At 48.2% G+C, this 24,585-nt stretch overlaps 1 pseudogene; it reads left to right on the top strand.

The window, feature by feature from the left end:
• The first annotated feature begins 13 nt into the window (after window positions 1-13).
• LOC149122483 (large ribosomal subunit protein uL11 pseudogene) lies at window positions 14-2,347 on the top strand (annotated as a pseudogene).
• The last annotated feature ends 22,238 nt before the right edge of the window (window positions 2,348-24,585 follow it).

Genomic DNA, 24,585 nt, shown 5'->3' with positions numbered 1-24,585 from the left:
TGAATCTTACCTTTTGTGTCCCCAGGTATGAGGCTCCCAATTCTGAATGAGATTTCATGCTGTCATTGTACACACTCAGGAAGGTCAACTTTTTTTTAATGCCCTTGTTTGGGACTTTTCCATCTCCCTGTGCTGTCTGGAAATTTCTGTCTCTTCCCATCTGAGGTCTTTGTCTGCCTCTCTGCCAATTGAAAACCTGCTGCCAGGTGCCAGCTTTTATGCTCTGTGCCGTAAATGAAAGTTGCAGCCAGAATTTAAGGACTAAAAAACATGACATTCACCTGCTCTTCCCTTGCTCGCTCTCCCATGAAGGAAAAAAATAAGTACACAAGCTTTACATTCAATAAAAATGTTTCCAAAGTCTAAGCAGATTGAGAGCTCTGGACGGGCTCGCGTCGTCGCTGGAGACTGTGCCTCCTCCAAGGTGTCGGGAATTGGTGGAGAGCATGAGAGAACCTGTTGAAGAGGGCGCAGGCATGTGGGTTTAGCATTTCTCAACTTACAGAAACACTTTAATGTGTTTGAGTCCACCCTCTGTTTAGGGAAGCCGTCCCAAACAGAGGTTGCAGCTGTGGGTGGGGGCCACTCTTAGGAATGATTTAAACCTCCTGTGAATTAATGGAGTTTGTTCACCAAAGACCTCTCTCCACCCTGGATTTGAGGGCTCACAACACCATGGACACAATCTGCATTTTAAGAATCTCCCTCTCTGGCCTCCACTTGCTCTCGCACCAGGTACCACGGCTCCAGCGATCCCTGCCGGTCCAGGGACTCTCAATCCACGAAGCCCTCCATCTTTTCAAGGCCCCACAGTGCCCTCCTGTCATCACGCTTCTGGAGCAGCTCAGCTTCCAACGTCCGTCAAGAGCATTGCTCCCTCGAACAGACCTTTCACTCCCCGCACCCTCCCTTTCTTTGTCTTCCTTGCTTGGCAAACCTCCAGCCCCCTGACTAACCCGGGCCTGCACCTGCTCGGTGGATTGTGGCTGGAGACAGGCTACTCTCTGTTTAAATTCACAACCAGAACCTTAAAGGAGGCCCTTCCGGCTGGCTGGCAACCCTGCCACCATTTCTAAGTCTGTGCTCACTCTCCAGTGGAGACCGCTGTTTCCTATCTTGTCTTTCATCAAACCCCCAACACCTCCATACTAAAGTCTCTCAGGTGTCACCTTGCCTCCTTTTGCACAGAGAAAATTGAAGTCGTCGGTGGAGAATTACCACAAGCTCCCACGTGACATTTACCCGCCCGGAGCATCTGCGCCTCACACCCCTCTCCTTTCTTGTTAATGCGGATAAATCTCCCAGGTTCCTTTGGGGGCTCTACATTCACCCCCTCTAGCCTTCCAGAGAGCACAACCCAGCACAGTCCCCCTCTTGCTGCGGTCAGTTCTCCAGTCCCTGCAATATCTTTCCCTCTAGCAACCACACATGCGCCATTTACGCCATTTAACTACTGCTGACTCACGGCTTACTCAGCATCTCCAAGAGAAGGGCTAACAGCTATTTCAAAACTTCATTGGTGACATCTGGTGAGGTCGGTGAGACTTCTAGCCTTTTGGTTTTAGGCTCAGAGAAGGGCAAGGTGCAACTTTCTTGGATCATCCGAATCCGTGTAGACCAGGCGCCTCCACCATGCCACCCAAGTTCAAGCGTAACCAGATCAAAGTCATATACCTGTGGTGCACCGGTGGCAAGGTCGACGCCACGTCTGCCCTGGCCCCCAAGATCGGCCCCCTGGGCCTGCCTCCAAAATGGTTTGTGATGATATCGGCAAGGCAACCGGTGACTGGAAGGGGCTGAGGGTTACTGTGAAACTGACCATTCAGAACAGACAGACCCAGATCAAGGTGGTACCTTCTGGCTCTGCCCTCATCATCAAAGCCCTCAAGGAATCACGCAGAGACAGCAAGAAGCAGAAGAACATCGAACACAGTGGAAACATCACCTTCGACGAGATTGTCAACTTTGCCCAGCAGATATGCCACTGATCTTTAGCCAGAGAACTCTCTGGAACTATTAACGAGATCTTGGGGACTGCCCAATCTATGGGCTGCTATGTTGATGGCTGCCACACTCATGACATCATGACATCAACAGTGACATCATGACATCAACAGTGGTGCAGTGGGATGTCCAGTTGGTTAACAAGTACAGAGGAATTGTTTCAATAAAGGATCATCTGACAACCCAAAACAAAAACAAAAAACTTCATTTGTCCAAAAACCAAGACCCTGGTGCTGCATCAGTGCCAAGATCCTGAGGTCTGCGGTTAGAGAATGGGGTGCCTCATCCCACTGCTTTCCTTCTCATCAGTTGATGGCATCTCAATCCTCTGGTCACTGATATTAAAATTTGGGGAATAATACTTTTTAAATGTTAATTTTATTTATATCCATGCACTTAAAAGGCAAATTGATAGAGTCAGAGACAGGAAAGGGAGGTCTTCCATTTGCTGGTCCACTCCCCAGATGCCTACCACAGCCAAGGCTGGGCCAGGCAGAAGCCAAAAACCAAGAACACCTTCCAGTTCTCTGTGGGTGGCAGGGGCCCAAGTTCTTGAGCCATCACCTGCTGCCTCCCAGGGTGTGCACTAGCAGAGAGCTGGATCAGAAGCAGGGGAGCTGGGACTTGAACCAGGCACTCCAATATGGGATGTAGGTGCAGCTTAAACCACTGCACCACAATACCCAGCCTCAATTCCTTTCTTAAAATTCCATATCCAATCTGTCAACAAATCCTTGTAACCTTACTTGCAAAATAAGTAGGATCACTCTTTGCCACTGCCCTGGCCCTGGCCTGGTTGGCATCACCATCGTTCCTCCCCTGGCCATCACCATGGTCTCCAACACCCGTCAGAGCTCCTTGTAGGCTCTTCCCAAGATCACAGCCCAGGAGACCATGTGAAAGCAGGAGTTGAAGATGCGGAGGCTGAAAGCGAGGGAAAACAGGGAACAGGAGCTGACAAGGAGGTAGAGGAAGAGGATGGAAATGGAGATGAGGAGGATGAAACAACAGCTGGCAAACTGGGCAGCTAAAGATGGCGAGGATGATGGTGCTGGTGCCCAGAAGCCCGACATTGACGAGGATGGCTCAGCAACGCGAAGGCGAAAGTTGAAGAGACAAGGTCACTGTGACTCCTTTCCCCCCTATTTCCCATCTCAAGATCTAAACAGGCCAGCGCCGCGGCTCACTAGGCTAATCCTCCGCCTAGCGGCGCCAGCACACCGGGTTCTAGTCCCGGTCGGGGCGCCGGATTCTGTCCCGGTTGCCCCTCTTTCAGGCCAGCTCTCTGCTGTGGCCAGGGAGTGCAGTGGAGGATGGCCCAAGTCCTTGGGCCCTGCACCCCATGGGAGACCAGGATAAGTACCTGGCTCCTGGCTCCTGCCATCGGATCAGCACGGTGCGCCAGCCGCGGCGGCCATTGGAGGGTGAACCAACGGCAAAAGGAAGACCTTTCTCTCTGTCTCTCTCTCTCACTGTCCACTCTGCCTGTCAAAAAAAAAAAATCTAAACAAATGCTGGTCCCAGAGCTTTTTTGTTGTTGTTATGAGTTAACTATTTATTTGAAAGTCAGAGTTACAGAGAGAGGGAGAGACAGAGAGAAATCTTCCACTGCTGGTTCACTCCTTGAATGGCCACAACAACCGGAGCTGGGCCGGTCTGAAGCCAGGAGCCAGGAGCTTCTTCCGGGTCTCCCACGCGGGTGCAGGGGCCCAAGGACTTGGGCCATCTTCCACTGCTTTCCCAGGCACGTTAGCGGGGAGCTGGATAAGAACTGGAGTAGCCAGAACTCCATAGGACACCCATATGGGATGCCAGCTCCATAGGCAGGCTTTACCCAGCATGCCACAGCACCAACCCCATAAAAGAACTTTAAAAGTAAAGTATTTTTGCATTTTATTTACGTTTTGTATTTGTGTATATATCATTAGCAAGCAGCCATTTTTAATGATTTTGGTGACAACACCAGCCCTTGTTCTCTGCCACACTTCTGACTTTACCCATGGGATGATCATATTTATTATAATCTCAAAAAAAAAAACATGCAAAAATACCAACAAAAAAACTTATTCTGAGCATTCCAGTAACTTTTGTTATGTATGTCCTTAGCTGTACTGTATGTAGTTGATTTGTATGAAATGGTTAAAAAGGACAAAGAAAAAAAGATTTCTTTTTTCCCTTTTTTTGTCTGTGGGTTATGTTTTTTGATGTTTGTTTGCACCTGTTCATGTTGTCCAATAATAAGTGGAAATTTTAACTTGCTGTTTTGTTCTAACAATAACCAGAAAATCTGATGAGGAGTGGGTGTTCAGCCTAGAGGCTCCATTCTCAGCTCTGCCTCCTGCTGACTCCAGCCTCCTGTGAATGCAGACCCTGGAGGAGCAGGAGGTGGCTCAAGTAACTGGAATCCTGCCACCAACATAAAGGACCTGGATTGCATTCCCAGCTCCTTGGCTTTGGTCCCAGCTCAGCTCCAGCTGTTGTGTGTACTGACAGAGTGAACCAACAGTGCAGCTCTCTATTTCTGTCTCTATCTCCTATCTCTCTCTTCCTCTGTCTCTCTGCCTCTCAAATATATTAATTATTTTAAAAAAATCATTGGAGCCGGTGTTGTGACGTAGCAGGTTTAAGCCACCATGCAATGGGCACTGATTTGTGTCCCAGCTGCTCCACTTCTGATCCACTTTGCTGCAAATGAGCTCAGGGAAGCAGCAGAAGATGGCCCCAAATACTTGGGCCCCTGGACTCATGTGGGAGACCTGGATAGAGCTACTGGATCCAGACTTCAACCTGGCTCAGTCCTGGCCATTGTGGCCATTTGAGAAGTAGACCAGTATATGGAACATCTCTGTCCTCTCTCTCTGTAACTCTGTCTTTCAAATAAATAAATGAATCTTTTAAAAAAAAAAGTATGTAATCTTTCTTATTTTATCTTTAAAAGCTCTTGTCTCCCTGAACACATCCACAATTTACTATGACACACATATGTTACAATGGTTATTCTCAATGAAGATCATTATCTTTAAAGAATCTCTCCCTTTGTTGTTAACTAGATTGACAAAAGTGATATATTCTAAAATCAAAAATTTCCTCTGTATAGAAGTCCACAGCCTGTATTTCTATGTGTTTCCTGGTGGTTAACTGGACTGAGTGGTGTTTGACAATCACCTGGTGTGAGTATGAGCAAAAGTGTATCACTTTCCAAGGCACAGTACTTCCCTGTGACTTAAGTCCTGACGGCATGGGCAGTGTGTGCTGCAGTGGCTCTGAGTGTTTTTGTGGTTCATCTCCGAAACGGCTCAGTACAATAGCTGATCTATTCAGACATCAGTGATGCTTTTAGCACCTTTCATAAAAGAGTGGAATCCTAATGAGCTATGATCCATTGTACCACTACCTGCTTTTATCACCCAAAAATAAAGCATTACAAAAATTTTGACACTTTCAGTTCAAGTTGTTGATGTCTGTCAACATCATACTGGAGACTGTGGAATGGAGCACATGTTAGCTTGGAATTCCTGCTGCCAAACTGAAGGCACCTTAGGTGTTTTCCAGGACAATTGTTTCTGTATAAGAGAGGCAGATAGTGGATGGGGAACAAGAAACTCAATGTAGATAGAATGTGGTCGCACACACACACACACGCACACACACACACACGTCACAAACCTACCTTTTCTATTATTGCCCTACCTGCTCAATACTTTCTTTTCTTTTCTCCACTTCCTACTTGATTTTATATTCTTCCTTTACATGACCCCTGGATTCCAGCTAAATTAACTCATTCATTTCCATGAGCAATGTGGGTTTCTCTCCTCTCTGTTATGGCTCTAACTTCCCTCTTTCATATGTTGCTCTTCTTACTCCACTCTGAAAATCCAACCCCTCAATCCTTCTTAAATTTCCTTTAAGAGTTACTTCATATCTTGTGATTACCCCTATAATTATTTCAATCTGAAATGATATTTCCTTTCCATAAACACCAATAGTAATTATTGGCCATAAAATTAATACAGCAATCGATTGCATATATCAGCAGTAGACTAGATCATGTCAATTTCATAGCTATTTCTGGCTTCATGATATTTAAATATATATATAGTACATTTTACTGTAATTTTTTTATCTTCTATTTTTATTCAGAACAAAATTGTAAATTTCTTGAAGACAGTGACCATATCCCAAGTAAGTATTTAATTCCCTGAAGCAATAGTTCTCAAATTGTGGCCCCTGGACCAGCAACATCATCATTACTTTGGAACTTGTTAGAAATGCAAATTCTTAGCTGACACCCAAGGCCCACAGAATCAGAAATTCTGGGGTTGAGGCCCAGGGATCTGGGCTGTAACAAGCTTTCAGGTTGTTATGATGCTGAAGTTTGAGAACCAGTGCCCTCGAGCATTTAAAACAGTTCTCTGAACATTTATTCAATCCACATTCTTTCAATAAATATTTATGGACTGCCTGCTATATGCCTGGCATTATGCTAGGGATAACGTGCAAAACAGAAATGGTCCCTGCTCCCCTGAGCTCCTGGGCTAGTGAGGAGGACAGACGTGATTAAGTAATCTCAGGAATAAATGGAAAATGGCAGCTGTCATAAGCGGTACAAAAGGAAAGACACTTGAAGCTATGCAACCTTACAGTGGAGAATTGCTCTTGTCTGAGATGCATGTCTAGAAAAGGGCTCTCGCAGCTGGAAGGAAAGGATGAATACGTCTAGCAGGTGAAGAGGGACCGACTTGCACTCCTGGCTGAGGGAACCGCATGGGCAAAGGCCCTTGAGGAGAGAGAATGCGAGCCTGGGGCACTGGACTTCAGGAAGTCAGGAGGAGCATAATAAAAGATGGACCTTCCCTTCTATGTTGAAAACTGTAGGCTTTCTAGGGGCTGGCGCTGAGGCACAGCAGGCTAATCTGCCTTCAGTGAAGCTAGCATCCCATATGGGTGTGCCAGTTCTACCCCAGCTGCTCTGCTTCCAATCTAGCTTCCTGCCAATGCACCTGGGAAGGCAGCAGATGATGGCCCAAGTGCTTGGGCCTCTTCCTCACATGTGGAGGATAGAGTGGAGTTCCTGGCTCCTGTATCTGGCCTGGCCCAGCCCAGGCTATTGCTTCTATTTGGGGAATAAGCCAGAGGATGGATTCATTCTCGTTCTCTCTCTGTCTCTCTGTTTCTCTCTCTCTCTTTCTCTCTCTCTCTTTTCCAAATAAATAAATCTTCACCCACCCCCTAAAAAAATTATAGGCTTTCTAAAATTATGGAGAACAACCTAGGAAGTATTTAAAACATCAGGACTGGGGTGAGCTTGGGGAACTGATACGATGTTTTGAACACATCACACAGTCTGGAAAATGAATGGAAGGGGGCAGAAGCCGCTGTGGCGGAACAAGCTAGAAACTGCAGCTGTGGTTCCCCAAACAGCTGTGAGCTCAGACTACAGAAATGGGATGGGGCGGGGGGAGTGGCTGAAAATATGCAGGAGGTAGAAACTGATAGGATGTGATGACGCTTTGGGTATTGCAGAAGGCAAACTGTCAAGGATGACCCCAGGGTTTCAGGTTTGCATAATGGATAAATGATTATGCTGTTCCCTAAAATAACAAAGGTTGGGCAGGGAGGAGTTTGGAGTGATCAGGACACCAGTGAACATCCGAGATATTTTAGTATTATTTTTATTTATTTATTTATCTACTAATTCATTTGAAAGTCAAAAAGGAGAGAAACCAGCACGGGTAATCTTCCATCTGCTGGTTCGCTCCCCAAATGCCCACAACAGACAGCGTGGTCCAGGCTGAAGTCAGGAGCCCAGAACTCAATCCCAGGTCTTCCACATGAGTGGCAGGGACTCAACTACCTGAGCCATCTCTGCCAAGAGGCTAAATGCTGACGTGACTAGGTTGGTATGTTTCAGCAGGAAGCGGATATAATTCCCATGTAAGGAATTCTACATAAGGGCCTTCAAAAAGTTCATGAAAAAAAATGGATATTTTGAAAAAACAATGCATGGATTTCGAAATATATTCCAGCTGAAGTTTGCCCTTTAATGCCATTTTTTTTTTTTCATAAACTCCATTCCCTAGAAAATCAGTCAGGCTGGGAGGTGTCATGAAAGGAATGGTATTGCAGATTTGAGACTTGTGGAGCAGATCTGTTGCAGAGGGTGCAAGATTACTTTGATCAGAGAAATCACAGGATTACCAGGAAACACTGACATGAATGCTGTGAGCTGACCATAATACCCATCTGACTTGGAGCTCAAATGTTCTAGAAAACCCCAGGTGTTTCACTTGTGCACCATTAGGCTCAACCGAGTTTGCATCGCTCTCATTCAAACATAATGAAAAGGGAAAGGACTTGGAGTATAACAAACGTGTGCAGACGAGTGAGTGAATGAGGAACAAATTCTGTTCTGTTAATATTTTACTTCACTCCTTTTATTTTGCTCCTTTTCAAAGATGAAACTCACCCTTGCTAGACCACATTGCACAAAATTGTACACCGTAGTCACCTTGTGCTCCCACTAACCTTGCTTCAAGGCAGCCTTCATGTAACCATTGCAGCACTTGCTTAGGGTTTTGGCTGTCACCTCCCTTCTTCATGTGTTCCATCTGATGAGTCCAAATTGCAGTGAGCTTGACTCCCGTATCAGGGGCTGACCCCAGGGAAAGGTTCCGGGATCTCATTACTGGTGACCTGATTGGGAATGAAAGGGCCCGAGCCATGCCTGTGGCATTGAAAGGAGCCACTGTGTCCCTTCTAATGCTGCCTCTTGTCTAGAACGGGTTGGAATCAGCCTCCGTTTCACCTAGGTGATGTGTGGCTTCATCCCGAGTCAGACAAAAACAGGGATAGGATTCTGGAAAAGCTGTTTAGAGGGCAATAGGGCAGGGGTGGGGATCTCAGTAGACCAAGAATCACCAGAAGTTTCATTAGGAAGCTACAGAAAAGAGCAAAAGTTCTTTGTATGTTCTGTCTTTCTAGTCCTTCCCTTCTCTTACGATTCCTGCAATGTGATTACCTGAACGGAGAACTGGTTTTGAAAGAGAGGGAGGAAGAGTAGCCCAACTACTGAGTGATTTCTAAGTGCGGGCAGGCATCTGGGGGCATTCGGCCTTCCCCTCCCAGCTTTTGGGCTCCGCAGCAGCCGGTACTGCTGGGCCTTCATTTGAGTACATCACTGGATCCCACCAATCCCCTCCTGGCTTTCTCGGGAATAAAAAGCAGCATATCATACAGTCACCCGGAGAAAAGCTTCATTCTTCTTTCCTGTGTGATCCTTATGGCTGCAAATACTGTGTGGCGCCTGCCTTTCTTTCCACCTCATTTGAAGAAATCCAAATGGATGATGCATGCAATCTTTTTGCTTGAATCCTTTTGTCTTTCTGTTTTATTTTTTTGTTTGAAAGTCAGATGGACAGAGAAAGATATCTTCCATCAGCTGGCTCACTTCCCAAATACCAGCAACAGCCAGATCTGGGCCAGGCTGAAGCCAGGAGCCAGGAACTCCATCCTGGTCTCCCACAGGGTGGCAAGGACCCAGAAAACTGGGTTGTCTTCTGCTGCATCCCTAGGTGCCTTAGCAAGGAACTAAGTCAGAAGTGGGATGGCAACATCGCAGGCAGTGGCTTACCCACTAAGCCGCAGTGCCGGCTCCCAAAGGGCCCTACTTTGAGAACACTTGCTGTAGAAAACCCACAGGAGCTTCTGGGACCCTGATTTCTTTCTTTCTTTGATTATAAGATAATGTGCTAGATATTATCACCTCCATTTTGCGTGACTATAAGCTATAGTAGCATTGAGAAACATTGACATTGTACCATCTAAGTCACTCATTTATACAACGAGGCACTGGGTTCTGGACTGAGAGTTAAGAGACAAACCTGAAACCACACTGCTAGTTTGGGAAAGTCAGTTTCACAGTTCATCTCATTTGTGGACCGTGGAGAGAATATAGGAAAATTAACCGTGCGCAGTATTTGTATTGTCCCAGTTATTCCTAGTACGTATACAGTGTGAAAACACCACATCCTGATATTACTAGAATTCTTTAACTACTAGGAGAATAATATCTCCTCTTTAATTTGCATAATTCTTCACCACACCCATCGGTGTGTGTCTGACTTTAAAAGAGGCCAGTGTTGTGGTACAACAGATCATACCTCTGCCTGTGGTACTGCCATCACCTGTGGGCGCCGATTTGATTCCCAGCAGCTCTGCTTCTGCTCCAGGTCTCTGCTGATGTGCCTAGCAAAGCAGAAGAAAATGGCCCAAGTGCTCGGGCCCCTCTATCCATGTGGGACTCCAAGATGAGGTTCCAGGCTCCCGGCTTCAGCCTGGCCTAGCCCTGGCCGTTACAGCCATTTGGGGAGTGAGCCAGCAGATGGAAGATTTCTCTCTCTCTCTCTCTCTCTCTCTCTCTCTAGCTTTCAAATAAAAAAACCATTTGTGGTCTGAATGTCAGACAATCTATTAAATAATAAGAGCAGAAACAAAGAAAAGAAACAGCTTTTTATAGTCATCTTACTCTCTGAGAATAGTGTCCTTACTTTATAATGTGAAAAATGTTTATGATAAAATATTAATGACAAAATAAGATGCAAAATTATAGCTTTCAGAGGATCACTGTGGTATGAAAACATAACATGCTAGGGCAGGAGCTACGACACAGCAGATTTAGCCACCGCTTAGGACACCCACATCCCATATTGGAGAGACTGGTTAGACTCTTGGCTCTACACGTTTGATCCAGCTTCTTGCTAAGGTGTCTGGGAGGCAGCAGAAGATGGCCCAAGCACTTGGGCCCCTGCCACCCATGTGGGAGACCTGGATGGAGTTCCTGGCTTCTGGCTTCAGTCTGTCTATTGCAGGCAATTGGGCAGTCAATCAGCGAATGGAAAATATTTCTCTCTTGCTCTCTCTTTTCTCTGTTGCTCTGCCTTTCAGATAAATGAAAATAAATAAACTATAAAGAAAATAGGCTTAAATGTGTGCATTTAAAAAGGAGAAGAAAGCAGACGGTCCCTGTGTGGTTCATCCTGCAGAGACAAATTCCCCAATCTTATTTACTCTGTGTCTTCTAACTCAACCTGAATGACATCACCACACCTGAGCTAGCAACATCAACACCTCGCTGGTTCCCAGTGAGTCTACCTGGCACTGAAGTTGATGAGTTTCTCCCAAGTGCTGCCGCCTGGCCGAGTTCAGCCCTTCTCTCTCTTTCTCCCCACGCACATGGCCTCCACCACCTCAGAGCCCGCGAGTTTTCAAAGCTGTTTCTCAGAACCTCCCCACAGACCACAGAGAGGAGTGAGGAAGGAGAGGGAGGGGCTCCCAGGTTCTCCACACCCTTATCAAGCAGAGAACATTTTGCTTGCCTGAAAATGTCAGTAAGGTTTTTATTTGATGAAAGCACTCCATGGCAAAATGAATTTACACATCACTACCATGGCTCTCGCACCTGCGTGGGCAGAATTCAGGAGCTCCCTGTACCTTTCCACTGGGCCCAAACTGAATGTCATCTCTTAGGATCAGACCAACGTTCCAGCCTCTTAGAATCTTTCTGTTCTCTGGCCTCAGAATCAGCCCTTAAGGCATGCGGATCCGGCTGAAAAGCCCATGAGAGTATTTCAGGCATGGAAAGCCAAGACACTCTGGGGAAAAAAAAAAAAAAAAACTAAACAAAAGATCTCCGCGAGTGAGATCCCAGTGGAAAGAACGGGTCATCAAAGAAGGAGGTACCTTTCTCTGAAGGGAGGAGAGAACTTCCACTTTGACCATGGCCTTGTCTAAAAATTATCAGAGTCAGTGAATTCAGGGGGCTTCCATAGCCTTGGCAGCTCATGACAAGAGCCTAGGGTGATTACTGAGGCCATAAACAAGAGTGTCAATTTGTTAAGTCAACAACAGGAGTCACTGTGCACTTACTCCTCATGTAGGATCTCTGTCCTTAGTGTGCTGTACATTGAGATTTAATGCTATAACTAGTACTCAAACAGTATTTTTCACTTTATGTTTCTGTGTGGGAGCAAACTGTTGAAATCTTTACTTAATGTATGCTAAACTGATCTTCTGTATATAAAGAGAAACGTAAATGAATCTTGATGTGAATGGAAGGGGAGAGGGAGTAGGAAAGGGGAGGGTTGCGGGTGGGAGGGACGTTATGGGGGGGAAGCCATTGTAATCCATATTCTGTACTTTGGAAATTTATATTCATTAAATAAAAGTTTAAAAAAAAAGAATCTTTCTGTTCTCATTTTGCCACCCTCAAGCACTGTCTGCAATGGGGTTTTCTGAGCAATCTTCCATCTACATGACAATATGTGGCTCCCCCACGTTGAGATCTGTGGGGAGCAAGCCGGACTAGACTAAGTTACTGGAATTAAGACTTATTCTATGCATCTGCTCTCCCACAATATGGCGCTGAGAAGGGAGAAACAGCTTCTACGCAGCTGCCTCCAGTTCAACCAATAAACTGTAGGACCTGCTCCTGATTGGAGGAGAGCAGCGTACTCGGCGTGTGGGTAGCAGAGTTGGGATTGGTGGAAGGACTATAAAGGAGGAGAGAGACGGCATGCACCAGGAACATCTAAAGGGAACACCTGTGCAGCCCCCGAGAGAGCCGGCCGGCGGTGTGCCGCTCCCCCGCGGAAGTGGGGAATGTGGCAGGGGGAACCGCCCTTCCACGGAGGTGGAAGGGATGGTAGCCAACCCGGGAAGGACCAGCAGCCAACCCGGGAAGGACCAGCAGCAAACCCGGGAAGGACCAGCAGCAAACCCGGGGAGGGCCGAGCAGACAAAAGAACAAAGCAGGGTCCTGTGTCGTTCCTCCACGAAGACGGGGAGCGACATAATGGTGCCGTGACTCGGATAGGAAACTTAGGAGGGAAGAAACGGGAAGAAGTGGAAATTACCGGAGAGAGAGACTAGCAAAGAGCCTAGGGAAAAGCCAGACAGAAAAGGTGCTGGAAGAAGCTATCGAAAGCCTAGGCATAGACTCGAATACGGACTGTGGGAAAGAAGTTAGGATTTAAAGTGAAAGCAAGAAGAAACTTAGACTTAGATACGGACTGCAGGTTGAAAGTGAAAGTGAAACCTATAAGAAACTTAGACTTGGATACGGACTGTGGGGAGAGGCCAGGAGAAATGAGGGAGGAATATTGTTGGAAGAAAACTTAGGGAAACTTACCGGGTAGAGAAAAATGTTAGGGAGGATGAAGCCGCGAGTGCAGGCCGAGGCGGAAACGGAAGCCATCTTGGAATTCTTCAAGTCAGCCCGGGGAGCAAAAGGCGAAGATCTGGAACCAGAGGCAGAGACTTGGGCCGCCAGGTTGGAATTCGCCAGGTTAGTCCGGGGAACTTGGATTGAATGCTAGTGGCGGAAACGTAAGCTACGCTGTGTGACTCGCGGAAGCCGCCGCGTGCAGAGAGAGCACGGGGCGTGAATAGATAGGGAACGCGGGGCTGGCGCGAGGCCGTGGTGCGGACGCGAAGGGCGTGGAGACCGCGGAGCGCGCGAAGCCAAGCCACGCAAAGCCGGGAAGCCGCGCAGATGGGAGAAGCGCGGGCTGAAGTGGCTCAGAGCCGGGAAGCCGCCGAGAAGCAGCCTCGGGGCGGGCGCCGGGAAGCCGCAGGGATAAGAGAAACAGAAGTTTAGAAGTAAAATGAGAGAAATAGGAATGCTGGTAGATAGAAGTAAAATAGGAGAAATAGGAATGCCCGGAGATAGAGAAAAATAAGGCCTCCCCACAACACAGCAATGAGAGAGCTTAGATTCGGTCTGCCTGATTAGTAAGGTGGTAAGCACCAGCAGGCAGCTCAACCAGAGTATGAGCTGCAGGTCACCGAAGATAGGCATGAATCAACACCAATAAGTCTGCCCACAAGACGGCAATGAGAAGGCTTGGATTCGGTTTGCCTGATTGATAGGGCTTGTAAGCACCTGCAGGCAGTTCTAGCAGGGAAGAGCATGCGCTGCAGGGCACCGAACACAGGCACGCATCAGCGCCTAAAAACCTCCTCACAACATGGCGAAGAGAGGACCCGGATTCGGTTTGCCTGATTGATAGGACTTGTAAGCACCTGTGGGCAACTCTAGCAAGCAGAGCAGAGTGTGTGCCGCAGGGCACCGAAGACAGGCGCGTATCAACGCCAAAAATAAAAAGAAAGGGGGATCTGTGGGGAGCAACCCGGACTAGACTAAGTTACTGGAATTAAGACTTATTCTATGCATCTGCTCTCCCACAATATGGCGCTGAGAAGGGAGAAACAGCTTCTACACAGCTGCCTCCAGTTCAACCAATAAACTGTAGGACCTGCTCCTGATTGGAGGAGAGCAGCGTACTCGGCGTGTGGGTAGCAGAGTTGGGATTGGTGGAAGGACTATAAAGGAGGAGAGAGACGGCATGCACCAGGAACATCTAAAGGGAACACCTGTGCAGCCCCCGAGAGAGCCGGCCGGCGGTGTGCCGCTCCCCCGCGGAAGTGGGGAATGTGGCAGGGGGAACCGCCCTTCCACGGAGGTGGAAGGGATGGTAGCCAACCCGGGAAGGACCAGCAGCCAACCCGGGAAGGACCAGCAGCAAACCCGGGAAGGACCAGCAGCAAACCCGGGGAGGGCCGAGCAGACAAAAGAACAAAGCAGGGTCCTGTGTCGTTCCTCCACGAAGACGGGGAGCGACATAATGGTGCCGTGACTCGGATAGGAAACTTAGGAGGGAAGAAACGGGAAGAAGTGGAAATTACCGGAGAGAGAGACTAGCAAAGAGCCTAGGGAAAAGCCAGACAGAAAAGGTGCTGGAAGAAGCTATCGAAAGCCTAGGCATAGACTCGAATACGGACTGTGGGAAAGAAGTTAGGATTTAAAGTGAAAGCAAGAAGAAACTTAGACTTAGATACGGACTGCAGGTTGAAAGTGAAAGTGAAACCTATAAGAAACTTAGACTTGGATACGGACTGTGGGGAGAGGCCAGGAGAAATGAGGGAGGAATATTGTTGGAAGAAAACTTAGGGAAACTTACCGGGTAGAGAAAAATGTTAGGGAGGATGAAGCCGCGAGTGCAGGCCGAGGCGGAAACGGAAGCCATCTTGGAATTCTTCAAGTCAGCCCGGGGAGCAAAAGGCGAAGATCTGGAACCAGAGGCAGAGACTTGGGCCGCCAGGTTGGAATTCGCCAGGTTAGTCCGGGGAACTTGGATTGAATGCTAGTGGCGGAAACGTAAGCTACGCTGTGTGACTCGCGGAAGCCGCCGCGTGCAGAGAGAGCACGGGGCGTGAATAGATAGGGAACGCGGGGCTGGCGCGAGGCCGTGGTGCGGACGCGAAGGGCGTGGAGACCGCGGAGCGCGCGAAGCCAAGCCACGCAAAGCCGGGAAGCCGCGCAGATGGGAGAAGCGCGGGCTGAAGTGGCTCAGAGCCGGGAAGCCGCCAAGAAGCAGCCTCGGGGCGGGCGCCGGGAAGCCGCAGGGATAAGAGAAACAGAAGTTTAGAAGTAAAATGAGAGAAATAGGAATGCTGGTAGATAGAAGTAAAATAGGAGAAATAGGAATGCCCGGAGATAGAGAAAAATAAGGCCTCCCCACAACACAGCAATGAGAGAGCTTAGATTCGGTCTGCCTGATTAGTAAGGTGGTAAGCACCAGCAGGCAGCTCAACCAGAGTATGAGCTGCAGGTCACCGAAGATAGGCATGAATCAACACCAATAAGTCTGCCCACAAGACGGCAATGAGAAGGCTTGGATTCGGTTTGCCTGATTGATAGGGCTTGTAAGCACCTGCAGGCAGTTCTAGCAGGGAAGAGCATGCGCTGCAGGGCACCGAACACAGGCACGCATCAGCGCCTAAAAACCTCCTCACAACATGGCGAAGAGAGGACCCGGATTCGGTTTGCCTGATTGATAGGACTTGTAAGCACCTGTGGGCAACTCTAGCAAGCAGAGCAGAGTGTGTGCCGCAGGGCACCGAAGACAGGCGCGTATCAACGCCAAAAATAAAAAGAAAGGGGGATCTGTGGGGAGCAACCCGGACTAGACTAAGTTACTGGAATTAAGACTTATTCTATGCATCTGCTCTCCCACAATATGGCGCTGAGAAGGGAGAAACAGCTTCTACACAGCTGCCTCCAGTTCAACCAATAAACTGTAGGACCTGCTCCTGATTGGAGGAGAGCAGCGTACTCGGCGTGTGGGTAGCAGAGTTGGGATTGGTGGAAGGACTATAAAGGAGGAGAGAGACGGCATGCACCAGGAACATCTAAAGGGAACACCTGTGCAGCCCCCGAGAGAGCCGGCCGGCGGTGTGCCGCTCCCCCGCGGAAGTGGGGAATGTGGCAGGGGGAACCGCCCTTCCACGGAGGTGGAAGGGATGGTAGCCAACCCGGGAAGGACCAGCAGCCAACCCGGGAAGGACCAGCAGCCAACCCGGGGAGGGCCGAGCAGACAAAAGAACAACGCAGGGTCCTGTGTCGTTCCTCCACGAAGACGGGGAGTGACAAGATCCAAATACATCTGGTTAGATGGACAGGCCTGAGAGACGCAGCCTGGCGAGAGTTGGAAGCCTGAGGACCCCTGTCTGGGGCTGAAGAGGATTGTGTGCAGATGTTGGGGAAGGCGAGGAGAAGCAGAGAGGGCTTCTCACCCACGCTGGTCTTGTAGGCTGGGATCAAGGCCTGGGGATAGGACAAGCTACCAGAAATTGAGAGAAGGATTCTGCGACAAGGGCTGCTCAGGTCCACAGGGACCTTCAAAGGGCAACAGTGAGTGGAAGAGGGGATCATTCTCTCACTCTCTCTGGGAGTGTTAGCAGCATCAGCTGTGCAGTGTGGCTGTCTCATGAAGGGACCCGTCCAGGTCCAGGACAATTCAGAGCCAAAGAGGAGAGCAGGAGGCCTCCTCCTGCTAGTGACCCAGCATGCTGATACATGAAGATGTCTGGAACCTCCTGGGGACCCAGGAGTTTCCGGTAGGGGTTGTAAGGGAATGGTGCGGAGAGGGACCGCGCTGAGACACTGGGACTTGCACGTGTTACCAGAGAAGCAAAGGGTCCTTGTCTTCACGCAAGAAAGAATTCAGGCATGAGACCGAGGGCAGGGGAAAGCAACATAGCAAGGTTTACTAGGGCAGGGACATCTGTAAGGATGGATGGACACCTCTCCAGACAGGACCTGAGAGAGAGTGCGTAGTGCACATTTAGGCTGGGGTTTTTAAGGGGATGGGTCTTGCCTTCCCTCCCCCTCTCCTTCTTCTGAACAAAGGACTTGTTGGATGTAAATATGAAAAATTCCTTTCTGAGTTTTCCCCCTGAAGTTATCAGACAGGGGAAGCCCAGCTGGCGTCGCCCCACCTTAGAGGAAAGATGGTTATCGGGTAGAAGGGGCAGGACCCCCTGGAATATCATTAGGATCTGGGCAGGACATTTGAAGTGCAGATACTGGGCTGCACCTGGAAGGTTATCGGGATGACTTTGAGATGCGGATGCTGGACCTAGATGTCAATTCCTTAGGCCTTTGTCACACACATAAGCTCATTTCTGACTTCCTACCTAACACATGTTTGAAGCCATGTGATGCCCTCTGCAGCTCCAGACTGGAGGGGTGCAGAGATAAGGAGTTGTATCCAGTACACGTTTCCCCCACAAAGATGTCATGAAACAATCTTCCAAGGGCCACCCTAGTTTTCCTGCCTTCCAGGAGATTCCTGGCCGTCGTTTGGGTGAATTCCCTTTGTATAACTGCCATGACCCCATCGTGTTTAGATGCCTGCTTTTCAGAGTTGCTCTACCCTGGCCAATCTGAAGAAAGTCCCTGTGCCAGAGAACTAGGAAACAAATAATGAATGATAAAGAGGTTAGTGCTAAGAGTGAAAAAGTATCTAAGCCAGAGTTTTCTCAAACTTCCCTGATCAGCTGGGGCATAATTACCAAAAAAAAATGGATTTCAGGTCTCTGACATGGGGGTGGGGGGTAGAACCAGAACCCCATCATTTAGCAACCTGTATTAGCCAGTTTTTCAATACTATAATGAAAGATCAAGGGCAGAAAACTTTATAAAGAAAAGAGGTTATTTTGCTTCATAGTTCTAGCAGTGCTAGGTATAGGGGCCACATCTGGTGGTGACCTTCTCACCGACAGGGTCTCAAGGTGGCCCAGAGCATTCACATGGCAAGAGAGGTAGTGTGCCTGTCAGTGTGGTCTGCTTCCCTCTTATTATAAAGCCACCAGGTGGAGGCTCCACCCCAGTGACCTTGTCTAACCCCAACCCCCAGCCAAAGGTCCCACTTGCACACACTGTGGTTAGAATTAAGTGTCAGGCCGACGCCGTGGCTCACTAGGCTAATCCTCCGCCTTGCGGCGCCAGCACACCGGGTTCTAGTCCCAGTTGGGGCGCCGGATTCTGTCCCGGTTGCCCCTCTTCCAGGCCAGCTCTCTGCTGTGGCCAGGGAGTGCAGTGGAGGATGGCCCAGGTGCTTGGGCCCTGCACCCCATGGGAGACCAGGAGAAGCACCTGGCTCCTGGCTTCGGATCAGCGCGATGTGCCGGCCGCAGCACGCTGGCCGCGGTGGCCATTGGAGGGTGAACCAATGGCAAAGAAGACCTTTCTCTCTGTCTCTCTCACTGTCCACTCTGCCTGTCAAAAAAAAAAAAAAAAAAAAGAATTAAGTGTCATCCTTGAATGTCATGATGGAGGTTAAATTTCAATATATGATGTCTTAGGGGATCCTAAAGCCATATCCAAACCACAGCACAAGCCTTCCAGATAAACCCTGAAGGCTCATAAATTTTGGGAACATGGGTTTAGGTCAGCCCATAAGCTGTCCCTCAGAGAAATGAAACCAAGATCAGCACTGCTCTCAGCTCGACTTTGCTACTTCTGCAGGCTCCTGATCTAACCGGCTGCCACTACAGGGTCATTTTTGATCATCTGTACACTCTACCAAAATCTTTTTTTTTAAAGATTTTATTTATTTATTTGAAAGGTAGAGTTACAGACAATGAGAGGGAGAGACAAAGAGAAAGGTATTCCTTCCATTGGTTCACTCTCCAGATGGCCACCACGGCTAGAGCTGTGCCGATCCGAAGCCAGGAGCCAGGTGCTTCTTCCTGGTCTCCCATGTGGGTGCAGGGGCCCAAGAATTTGGGCCATCTTCCACTGCTTTCCCAGGCCATAGCAGAAAGATAGATCGGAAGAGGGGCAGCCGGGACTAGAACCGGTGTCCATATGGGATGCTGGTGTTGTGGGCAGAGGATTAACCTCCTGCCCCATGGCGCCAGCCCCTACCAAAATCTTTAACAGGAACTCAGGATGGGATCCAAAGTTGTTATTTTCAAAGTACGTATAGCAATCCGCAGACTCCAAAGCGAGGGGTCAAAGACAGGAGAGTAGAACCACAACTTGGCTCTCCCCACATCCTCTTCTCTACCAGAAGAGCCATATTCCCATTCGGTTAGTGTATTCAGTCCTTCAAAAAAGGAGCAAGGCTTGTTTCTTGGAAGAATCTGAGGGACAGGTGTTTGTCCTACCAGTGAGGACATCGGGTTAAGATGCCCACATCCCATGCAGAGGGCCTGGATTCCATGCCCGTCCCAGTCTCCTAATTCTGGCACACTGGCGAAAATAGATGGACTCCCATCATCCGCAGGGAGACCTGGATTGAGCTCCCTCCTCTCAGCTTCGATCCCCAACCCAGGGCCACAGCAGGCATTTGAGGAATGAACTAGCAGTTTGGAGCGCTCTCCCTCCCCCCTCTCCGTGTGTGTGTGTGTGTGTGTGTGTGTGTGTTCCTCTGCTTTTCAGGTAGATCATAAATAAATTTACTACTTACAAAATAAAAATGAAGAAATTGAGAGCAAGTGAGTTGAAACATTCCCATCTGCAAGCTGAATCATGTTATAGAAGTTCCAATTCTGATTTTGAAGTTCATTCAATGATTATTGGTTCTCACTGCTAGCAATATCTAAAGGTCATATTTATTTTATTAAGGCAGAGATGGCCAATTAGTGGTCTCCATACATCTCAGTGCATGCTTATTAAAGACAATAGTCTAACAGGCAGTGATTAGCTAGAGGAAATTAATACCTATTCTAACATGCAGAGCATAACATCAACAGCCATGGTTGGAAAATAGGAGGACCTATAAGCGCCAGTGAGCTGCCGCCTCTCTGGGAGACCACAGCACGCACCCTGGGAAAGCTGGTGCTCCTCTACCAGAATGAAGCCGCCCGTAGAAGCAGTGCAAACACTCCACAGTTAGGCTGTGAACACCTCCGTGGTTTGATGCCAAATTTTGATCGATGTGTAAAATTTATTTTTGCTCTGAGTTTATATACCAGTAAAAGTCATGCTGTTGGTTTGAGGTTGTGTGGAGTCAGTTTGCACTTGCTGCCAGTGGGGGAAGAAAATGTAGCTCAACACTAATCTGGCACCAAAGAAATATTTATGCTTACTGAAATGTGAGAGTGCGCCTTATAAATACATAGGAAAGCCTGCCCGGGGCAGTCCATAATCATACCCAAGCCAAGACTCAGCCCTGAAAAGCAGCCAAGTGAGCAGAACAACAGCGAGACGTCTCTGCAGGGGAAGCATCGTGACCCAGCGACAGTGCCTGTGTTGTCATCGTGAGCGACTTGTTCAATGCTCCTTCAGTCCTTTTGGGCCCTCCCGAACGTGCCTCTCAAAACTCCAAAGTGGCGAGAGTTCAGACAACATGGGAGGAATGACTACAGTGGCATAATCCAACAACTTGGAGGGGAGATCCTGCCCTTTCTCATGCAGGCACCAGGACTGGCCCCTGGAAAGCTCAGCATCTCAGAAGTTCATAACAATGACGGGCCTTACATTCTGCCAAGCAGGATGAAAATGGCTCACCTCTTGCTTGCGTTCTGAAGAGTCAACCTCACAAAGCATGCATCGGCCTCAGAGAAGGAAAGCACAACTTGAACAAGTCCTGCCAGGCCCACATCTTCAGCTTCTCCCTGACCTCCATCATGAAGGTGTGTAGTTCTGATCAAAACAATTGTTCCAGCCTACCCTATCCGCTCATCTACGAAGGCATTGCTGCTTCACAATTCAAAATTTCCAAGTGCTTATTGAAAACTACTAATCTCCTCACATCTTCAAAAAGACAATGGAGTGTAAGACATCCTTTTTCTCAAGAAAGGCATAGCATCTGGTGGAGACAGATTTCCAATGCGAACGTAGTAAAGGCTGATGTGATTCATGTCAGAGAGAGGGGACATACCGTGTGAGTTACGGGTTGGTAAGGAAGGAAGGTACTGATTATAACAAGTGTTAATGGAGACACCATTAGGATAAAGTGAAAGATGAGGAAGTTGGAGATTCAGTTGCCATTTACTGAGTACTCATAACATCCAAGACACCAAACTATGAGCTTTAACCAAATTATTATAAATTTGTTTTTTTTAAAGCAAAAACAAAAGAAAGAACTGGAGAGGAGGGTAGAATAACGTTTTTGTAGATGATCAACAGTATTTGGAGATAGTGATTTTATTTCTTCTAGATTTTTCTTTATAAAGAATGGAGGAAAAAAGAATGTGTAAGACATACAGAAAGTGATGAAAAGTGGAGAAGACATTATGTACAAAGCAAGTCAGTGAGAATTAAAGCAAGCTGTGCTGTGGACAGTGAGGGGTTAGTGTTGGGAAAGAGCGAACATTAAACTGGAAGAGTAAGGCGGGGTCATGCTATGAAGAGCCTTGTCTCAGGCAAGAGTAGGTGTTTGGGAATCCATTGAAGCTACTGAAAAACAAAGTGCAGCTGGAGGTGCCATTTAGAAAGATGACTCTTGTTGCAGGACACAGGAGGGCTCAGGCACAAGGACATCCCCAAAGATGCGACTCCAGGAAGACAGAAGTGGGCCTGGTCCAGGATTGCAGTGGGTGAGGAAGATGCTGAACCCAGGTCTGTCTGTCTCTGTCCAAAGTCCATGATTCTTCTGCTTCTCCATACAACCTGCCACATGGGGTTGGTCCCCAGAAAGAACCACAACTTTACCATGACCTGGGGCATCACCCACGGAGGTCTGCCCACAAACCCAGACTTTGTATTTTTTAAGATTTATTTATTTATTTGAAAGGCAGAGGCAGAGAGAGAAAGAGAGAGAGAGAGAGACAGTGACAGAGAGACAGAGAGAGGTCTTCCATCCACTGGTTTACTCCCCAAAGGACCTCAATGGTCAGAGCTGGGCCGATGTGAAGCCAGGAGCCATGAGCTTCCTCCAGGTCTCCTAGGGGGATGCAAGGGCCCAAGGACTTGGACCATCTTGTACTGCTTTCCCAGGCCATAGCAGAGAGCTGGATGGGAAGTAGAGCAGCCAGGACTCAAACTGGTGCCCATATGGGATGCCGGCACTTCAGGCCAGGGTGTTAACCACTGCACCACAGTGCCAGTCACTTTTAAAGACTTCTAACTATTGGTTCTGTCTTTCCGGGGGAGCAGAGGGTGGGGTCAGGGAAGCAGCACAGGATCTGAAGCAGCTCCTAGGCTTCCTGCAGAGACCGTCTTCCCACAAGGTGAGAAAACAGCTCCAGTGAATACAGCAGAAAGGGGAAAGGCAAAAAGAGAGGTAGATGAGACCTAGACCAGAGACATAGAATATGGAAAGGATGGAGAGGATTTGGTGGCAGAAGGAAATGAGACCATTTTTCTTAAAGGGGAGGGAGAAGGTGATAGAGGGAAGGATGACTCCCTGTCCAGGTGACTGGGAGGAACTGCAGGCACATCACGGACAGAAATGAGAAGGTCTCAGAAGACACTGATGCTGGTAGTGAAGATGCCCGTATCCCCTATCAGAGTGTCTGGGTTCAGTTCCCTGCTCACTTCCTGGTTCAGCTCACCCTCAGAGGCAGCGTGATGGCTCAAGTAATTAAGTTCCTGTGATGTGGTCGATGCCACGATGCCACGATGCCACGGCTCACTAGGCTAATCCTCCGCCTTGCAGTGCCGGCACCCCGGGTTCTAGTCCCAGTTGGGGCACCGGATTCTGTCCCGGTTGCCCCTCTTCCAGTCCAGCTCTCTGCTGTGGCCCGGGAGTGCAGTGGAGGATGGCCCAAGTCCTTGGGCCCTGCACCCCATGGGAGACCAGGAGAAGCACCTGGCTCCTGGCTTCGGATCAGCGCAGTGCGCCGGCTGCAGCATGCCAGCCATAGCAGCCACTTTGGGGGTGAACCAACGGAAAAAGGAAGACCTTTCTCTCTGTCTCTCTCTCACTAACTCTGCCTGTCAAGAAAAAAAAAAAAATTCCTGTGATCCATGTGAGAGATCTGGAGAGTTCCTGGCTCCTGACCTCAACCTGGCCTGGCCATCACGAGCGTTTGGGGAATGAACCAGTGATTAAGATCTCCCTTTCTCTCTCTCTCCTCCTATCTCTCAGATAAATAATAAATAAAATAAAATAAAATAGGCGAGGACGTCTAGATATCTGGTGAGAAGAAAAGGTAAATTCAACTTAATTTACATTGCCCTTCAAGCAATTACAGAACGATCGTCCTGAACAATGCATTTGGAGTCATCATCAACGGCATTTCCGGGGAAGCAGGTGGGGTGCGAGCAGAGAGCAGTGCCTGGAACTGACTGTGGTGCCGCCGACTCTGCCTCAGCAGAAACACAGGGAGAAGCAGTGGGTGTGCGGCCTGCGGAGGAAGAGTTTTAAAGAGAAGTTTCCTGAAAAAGCAAGGGGGGCACAATTTAGCACAAAAGTCCATGTCAATAAGACAGAGAAAATGCCATGATTTGGGTGACCAGAGAATGCTTGCTAACTTTTTAAAAAGTGGTTTCAGTGGTGTGATGGGAATAGAAGGGAGATGAAAGAGAATTTAGGAGGCTTGGTGGTGAGCAACTGATGCACTGAATAGAAACCGACCATTTGTAGAAAATTCTCTGCAGTAATAACTGTTGGCATTTCAAAGAATTGTGATCTTTCTAAATGGAATACAACTTTCACCAACAATTCAGAAGCAATTTATAAGAGGTTTCAGTAGTGGCCATATTATTGCAATGATTTTGCTTAAGCAATGTTTTTTTTTTTTTAATAAAAATAAAAAAAGTAAATCAGTGCTGGCGCTGTGGTCAAGAAAGTAAAAGCCTTGGCCTCAGCACCAGCATCCCATTTGGGCACTGAGTGAAGTCCTGGCTGCCTTACTTCCAACCCAGCTCCCTGCTAATGCACCCTGGGAAAGCACCAGAGGATGCCCCAAGCCCTTGGGCCCCTGCACCCACGTGGGAGACCCAGAAGCATCTCCTGGCTCCTGGCTTCAGATCCACCCAGCTCTCGCAGTTGTGGCCATTTGGGGAGTGAACCAGTGGATGGAAGACCTCTCTCTTTGTCTCTCCCTCTGTCTCTGTATCTCTTTCAAATAAGTAAAATAAATCTTTAAAAAATGAGTAAATCTGCAGATTCTGAAAGGAAACTCTTGATAGCTGTACTTTTTTGAGGAAGTCCCACAATTGTTTGCAAACTAGCAATGGTATACACTGGTCTGGGTGATTTCTGCTTCAATGAGAAAAAAACAGTGGGGATTTGAATCAGACAACCTAGTGAGGATCTTTCCTACACAGAGAATGGTTCTCTGGTT

This window comes from Oryctolagus cuniculus, chromosome 13 (genome assembly GCF_051225735.1).
Source record: "Oryctolagus cuniculus isolate XC-2025 breed Fujian yellow rabbit chromosome 13, ASM5122573v1, whole genome shotgun sequence".
NCBI lineage: Eukaryota > Metazoa > Chordata > Mammalia > Lagomorpha > Leporidae > Oryctolagus > Oryctolagus cuniculus.
This window is presented reverse-complemented; position numbering and strand designations above follow the sequence as displayed.